Source organism: Pseudorasbora parva, chromosome 4, assembly GCF_024679245.1.
Source record: "Pseudorasbora parva isolate DD20220531a chromosome 4, ASM2467924v1, whole genome shotgun sequence".
Taxonomy (NCBI): Eukaryota; Metazoa; Chordata; class Actinopteri; order Cypriniformes; family Gobionidae; genus Pseudorasbora; species Pseudorasbora parva.
Window position 1 is genome coordinate 1,082,378 of NC_090175.1, and position 7,463 is coordinate 1,089,840.

The window sequence follows — 7,463 nt, forward strand, 5'->3', positions numbered from 1 at the left end:
TGTCACAGCACGTGGCTGCATTTGATACTATCGATCACAATATTCTTCTGAATAGACTCGAGTTATGTTGGCGTTAGTGGAACTTCTTTGGCATGGTTTAAATCGTACTTATCTGACTGTTATCAGTTTGTAGCAGTAAATGAAGAGATGTCACACCAATCACAAGTTCAGTATGGGGTACCGCAAGGCTCAGTGTTAGGACCGCTGCTCTTCACCCTGTATCTGCTCCACTGGGAGATATCATTAAGAAGCATGGCGTTAGCTTTCATTGTTATGCTGACGATACTCAGCTCTATATTTCCTCACACCCTGATGAAACTTACCAATTCACAAGATTAACGGAATGCAGAGCTGATATAAAAAATTGGATGAATAGTAATTTCCTGCAACTTAATTCAGATAAAACTGAATTTTTCATTATTGGACAGAAAAGCTCCACAAGTAGTAACCGAGAATACTGTCTAACACTTGATGACTGCTCTGTCAAGCCCTCGTCGTCAGTGAGGAACCTGGGTGTGCTCTTTGATACCAATCTTTCATTTGAAAGCCACGTTTCTAGCATCTGTAAAACCGCATTCTATCATCTTAAAAATATATCTAAATTACGGCACATGCTTTCAATGCAAAATGCTGAACAGTTAGTCGATGCGTTCATGAGCTCAAGGCTAGATTATTGTAATGCTCTACTGGGTGGTTGCCCTGCTCGCTTAATAAACAAACTCCAGCTGGTCCAAAACGCAGCAGCTCGAGTTCTTACTAGAACCAGGAAGTATGATCATATTAGTCCAGTTCTGTCAACACTGCACTGGCTCCCTATTAAACATCGCATACATTTTAAAATCTTGCTTATTACTTACAAAGCACTAAATAGTTTAGCTCCCAGGTACTTAAGCGAGCTCTTAGCGCATTATACTCCATCACGTCGATTGCGGTCTCAAAACTCTGGCCAGTTGATCATACCTAGAATATCTAAATCAACTGCAGGCGGTCGATCCTTTTCCTATTTAGCTCCTAAACTGTGGAATAGTCTTCCTAGCATTGTTCGGGAAGCAGACACACTCTGTCAGTTTAAATCTAGACTAAAAACACATCTCTTTACTATGGCACACACATAGAACATTTTTAACTCTCATTATTCAGATCAATTGACTGATTGTTAGGCTGCATTAACTAGGTCAGCCGGAACCGGGAACACTTCCAATAACACCTGATGTACTCGTTACATCATAAAAAGAGTGACATCTACGCTAATGTTAGTCTCTCTGTTTATCCCGAGGTTTATCCCGGATCTGGGCCCTGTCCGGATCGGATGGTGGACCTGCCTGGACATGACCAGCTCATCCTGGAGTGTCTGCTGAGCCGTGTCCATTGGCGTCTCCTCCGAATTTGCCTCACTGGCACGACATGCTCAAAACCAGTCTTCGGCGCAATAATTCCGATCTTTCATGTATCCATACTCTTGTGTAGTCGACGCCCCATCCTAAATAAATCTGTCTCTTCCGTGATACCCTGAAAATTTTGAATAATCCGATCTAATATGATTTCCGACCTGTAAGGTTGCCAGAATAATAATCTTACACGGTGTGTTAATAGGCCAGAGGAGAACTGGCACCCCGACTGAGTCTGGTTTCTCCCAAGGTTTATTTTTCTCCATCACGCCCTGATGGAGTTTTGGTTCCTTGCCACTGTCGCCTTTGGCTTGGCTTGCTCAGTTGGGGACACTAAAAATATGATTAAAGTTATTCAACTTATTATACAAATAAAATGTATGAATTAGGTCTTATTTAATTCTATAAACTATAATACTGATCTGCCAACATTGTCGCTATATGATAAATTAAAATAAGCTGATAACATCACTGTTTTCTCCAGTACGACTGTACAGCCAAATCTAATTTTGTCGCAATATTATCCTGATTGACACTGTGAAGCTGCTTTGACACAATCGTGATTGTAAAAGCGCTATATAAATAAAGTTGATTGATTGATTGATTGACAGCACGTCTGCTCGCGTCAAGATCTGTCTCACGCGCCGCCGAGTGTGCACAGCCACGGCCACTTATATTCACTCACTCGCACGTCAGCTCCGCTTTTGTTTACACTGATTCAATGCGCTCTTGCTCGTATCTTTTGTATAGAAAAATGATGTTTGTATGAGTCAGGGATGAAGTACGACATGTCTACCATCTAGTGGAGGGGAGGTTGAATGAAATTTGACACCCTATTTGACAAAATCGACCGTTTTATTCAGCAATTCATCTTGTCGAGTAAACTCGACCGTGGCGCCAAGATGGTTAAGTATTCAGACCCTTTGTGTGACACGCATATATTTAACTCAGGTGCTGTCCATTTCTTCTGATCATCCTTGAGATGGTGCTACACCTTCATTTGAGTCCAGCTGTGTTTGATTATACTGATTGGACCTGACTAGGAAAGCCACACACCTGTCTATATAAGACCTTACAGCTCACAGTGCATGTCAGAGCAAATGAGAATCATGAGGTCAAAGGAACTACCTAAAGAGCTCAGAGACAAAATTGTGGCAAGGTACAGATCTGGCCAAGGTTACAAAAAAAATGTCTGCTGCTCTTAAGGTTCCTAATAGCACAGTGGCCTCCATAATCCTTAAATGGAAGACGTTTGGGACGACCAGAACCCTTTCTAGAGCTGGCAGTTCAGCCAAATCAAGCTATTGGGGGAGAAGAGCCTTGGTGAGAGAGGTAAAGAAGAACCCAAAGATCACTGTGGCTGAGCTCCAGCGATGCCGTCAGGAAATGGGAGAAAGTTATAGAACGTCAACCATAACTGAAGCCCCCCACGAGTCAGGGCTTAATGGCAGAGTGGCCCGACAGAAGCCTCTCTTCAGTGTAAGACACATGAAAGCCTTGAGACCAAGATATAACTTTTTGGCCTTAATTCTAAGCGGTATGTGTGGAGAAAACCAGTCACTTCTCATCACCTGTCCAATATAGTCCCAACAGTGAAGCATTGTGGTGGCAGCATCATGCTGTGGGTTTTTTTTTCAGCTGCAGGGACAGGACGACTGGTAGCAATCGAGGGAAAGATGAATGTGGCCAAATACAGGGATGTCCTAGATGAAAACCTTCTCCAGAGTGCTCAAGACCTCAGACTGTTCTGAAGGTTCCCCTTCCAACAAGACAAGGACCCTAAACACAGCTAAAATAACGAAGGAGTGGCTTCACAACAACTCCGTGACTGTTCTTGAATGGTCCAGCCAGAGTCCTGACTTAAACCCAATTGAGCATCACTGGAAAGACCTGAAAATGGCTGTCCACCAACATTTACCATCCAACCTGACAGAACTGGAGAGGATCTGCAGGAGGAATGGCAGACCCAAATCCAGGTGTGAAAAACGTGTTGCATCTTTCCCAAAAAGACTCATGGCTGTGTTAGTTCAAAAGTGTGCTTCTACTAAATACCGAGCAAAGGGTCTGAATACTTAATAAATTTAAATTGGCAAAAATGTCAACAATTCTCTGTTTTACATTTACATTTTACATTTAATCATTTAGCAGACGCTTTTATCCAAAGCGACTTACAAAAAAGGAGAGAGCAATAGAAGCAACGAAACAAACAAGGCCAACAACCTGTAAGAGCTGTAAGAAGTCTCAATTAATTAGCACAGTACACAATTTTTTTTTTATATATATATATATCTTTTTATAGCCATCTACAATAGCCACCTACAAAAAAAACTCACGTACACAAAATACAGAACACTGGATTTTGATAGCCGTGATAGCAACCCATTAGGACTAAGGCTGTTGCCCCAACTGTTGTCGTTAATGCAGATTCAGTGGCCCAATGGGTTGGTATTGTCTGGCATTCTAGCTAAACGCGCAGCAATAGCCATCTACAACAAAAACTCACGTACGCAAAATACAGAACACTGGATTCTGATAGTTATGATAACTATGTAACATACCCGCCTGAAGGCACAAATCCGGATGAGAGACATAGATATGATCCAGGAGTGTGCACTTTTTGGTCGTTGATGTGGTGATCAGTAAGTGCTATTCTGTATTGGTCAAGTGCAATTGGAAAAGATGTGTCTTAAGATGTTTTTTAAAAATGGCTACAGACTCGGCAGCACGAATTGAGATCGGCAGGTCATTCCACCAGGTGGGAACGGTCCAGGAAAATGTCCGTGAGAGCGATTTCATGACTCTTTGGGATGGAACCATGAGGCGCCGCTCACTCGCAGAACGCAAGCTTCTGGAGGGTGTGTAATTCTGAACAAGTGAGTTTAGGTATATTGGTGCAGAGCCAGTGGTTGTTTTGTAGGCGAGAACTAGTGCCTTGAATTTGATGCGAGCAGCCATTGGCAACCAGTGCAGTTTGATGAAGAGAGGCGTAACATGCGCTCTATTCGGCTCATTAAAGACCACTCGCGCCGCTACATTCTGGATCAGCTGCAAGGGTTTGATAGTGCATGCTGGAAGCCCAGCCAGAAGAGTATTGCAATAGTCCAGTCTGGAGAGAACAAGAGCTTGAACCAGGAGTTGTGCAGCCTGTTCTGATAGGAAGGGTCTAATCTTTCTAATGTTGTATAAAGCATATCTGCAGGACCGGGCTGTTGCAGTAATGTGGTCAGTGAAGTTTAACTGGTCATCAATCACAACTCCAAGGTTCCTGGCTGTCCTTGATGGAGTTATGGTCGATGAACCAAGCTGAATGGAGAAATTTTGATAAAGTGCTGGGTTGGTTGAGAAAACAAGTAATTCTGTCTTTGCAAGATTGAGTTTAAGATGATGCTCTTTCATCCAGTCAGAAATGTCTGTCAGACAGGCAGCGATACGAACACTGACTGTAGGATCATCTGGTTGAAATGAGAAGTAGAGTTGAGTGTCATCAGCATAGCAGTGATAGGAGAAGCCGTGTTTCTAAATGACAGAACCTAATGATGACATGTAGATGGAGAAGAGAAGTGTTGACAATGTGAGTGAGTCCAGGAGTGATTGAAGAAGAAATGGCCTGAAGGAGGTGAGTGGGTATAGGATCAAGTGGACAGGTAGTAGGGTGATTGGAAAGCATGAGTTTAGAAATATCTGCCTCGGAGAGCGGAGAGAAGGATGGACGCGTGTTCGTGTTCGTTGTTGAGATGTGCGTGTCAGTTTGTGGTGAGGAGAACTGGTTGCTGATGAGAGACGTTTTGTTTGTGAAAACTGATGCAAAGTCATCAGCTGTAAGAGTTGATGAAGGAGGGGGAGGAGGAGGACAAAGGAGAGAGGGGAATGTTTTCCTGTCAATATGGGGTGCTGTGTGTACATTAATGAGGAAAAAATGAACTTGAATGATTTTAGCAAATGGCTGATGAGATAGCAAATGGGACACAATAGCGCAACCGGTCTTGACCTTGAATTGAACAAAACTTTTCTGTAGTAGTGGCTTTCACAGACCGAACAATCCTGAAAAATTGTGATTTTGTTTCTACAATTTCACATTTAAATTTCTCATACAAATGGAGAGAGACTGGGCATACATATATAATGTTGGCTATACAATAATTTTATTTATTTTGTCTTTTACTTTTAACACCATAAAGAATAGCTCAGAGAACAATAGGCTAAATCAAGCATGACATCTGTCACTCAAAATGACCCAGCAAAAATGCAAAGGAACAAAAGCTCTTGGATTACTAGATCTAGGCCTACCACAAAATGAAAGAACCCATTTACCACATATTCTATGTTTACCACATTCCTTGTTTTTGTGTTGACAAAACATTTACTCATCTATTTTTTCTAGTTTTTAAGGATCCACTGCCTTTAAAGAAACTCATTATGAACCCCAACTTATTTTACTGTATTTATTTTTTCTTCTAGTCTTGTTGGCTGTGATCTCGCTGGTCAGCATTGTGAAATTGTGTCATCAGCTCTTCAATCCTCAAACTGTGTCCTGAGAGAGCTGGATCTGAGTAACAATGACCTGCAGGATTCAGGAGTGAAGATTATTACTGAAGGACTGAAGAGCCCAAACTGTCAGCTGCAGATACTGAGGTATTAAGAACATATGAGAGACTATTTACAGTCTGACAGTCATAATGTTAATGTGTTTATATAGATGATCTGACTGTGTGTCTGTAGGTTGTCTGGCTGTATGGTGACAGAGGAAGGCTGTGGTTATGTGTCTTCAGCTCTGAGTTCAAACCCCTCACACCTGAGAGAGCTGGATCTGAGTAACAATGACCTGCAGGATTCAGGAGTAAAGATTATTACTGAAGGACTGAAGAGCCCAAACTGTCAGCTGCAGATACTGAGGTATAAAGAACATATGAGAGACTATTTACAGTCTGACAGTCATAATGTTGATGTGTGTATATAGATGATCTGACTGTGTGTCTGTAGGTTGTCTGGCTGTATGGTGACAGAGGAAGGCTGTGGTTATGTGTCTTCAGCTCTGAGTTCAAACCCCTCACACCTGAGAGAGCTGGATCTGAGCTATAATCACCCAGGGGATTCAGGAGTCAAGCTGCTCTCTGACAAACTGGAGGATCCAAACTGCTCATTGCAGATACTCAAGTATGTGGGGCAATAAGAGGCCTGGTTTACACCTGGCATTAAGATATACATCAGGTGACCTGATCACAAGTTAGTTACTCATCTGAATGTAGTTATTATTAAAGGGGTCATATGATGCTATTTTATTTTGAAGTTTATTATTTTGTTTATTGGGTGTAATTGTTGAGTCAAGTCACAGTTCCATCTGGTTTAAGATCGGAGTCATCACAGCGGAAATTGGTTTGTTAAGGATCTGTTTTAATGTAGTTTATGTTCCACAGAAGAAAGTAACGCTGGGCTCAGACTAGGAGTTTTTAAATCTAAACCAATTATGAAATCTGGGGGCATCACTCACATAAGGAGAATCTTCACAGATTTTTTCTCTCAAATCTCAAACATACACACACTACAAGATTTTACCATTTTCGTGCATTACACATGATGAGCTATTATTAAGATCATCATGCCAGGAGGAGCACCTCACATTGGCCCTCATTTATCAAAAGTGCATACACCAAATTTCCAGCGTACACCTTGCGTACACCCAAACCCACGGTGACTTTGAGATTTATCAATATGGACGTTGGCGTACGGCATGCTCAAATCCTACACCAGCTCAGGAGGTGGTGTACGCACATTTGAGTTAGTGCGAAAATGCGCAGAAAAACAATTCCCAACACCACAAAACGCACTGACAAAGATATGCTATATTATGACCCACTGTAAAAAAACAACAACATAGTAATTATAAACTTCAGTGCTTATTTTTGTGCAACGTAGACTTCAATGTTTAATTTGTGTGACTATAGGCTACCAAAGCATTTGAGGCATGTATTCCTCCAGTTGCGAGCCTGACCGGCAGCTGCGCACAGACTGGGACTGAATAATTCAGACTGACAAAATAATACAAATTACATTCTTCTTCTTTTAAATAATAATAAT

At 41.8% G+C, this 7,463-nt stretch overlaps 1 pseudogene; it reads left to right on the plus strand.

Moving 5' to 3' along the window:
* The window catches only part of LOC137073693 (uncharacterized), a 171,761-nt pseudogene that overhangs the window by 72,312 nt on the left and 91,986 nt on the right, over window positions 1-7,463 (plus strand).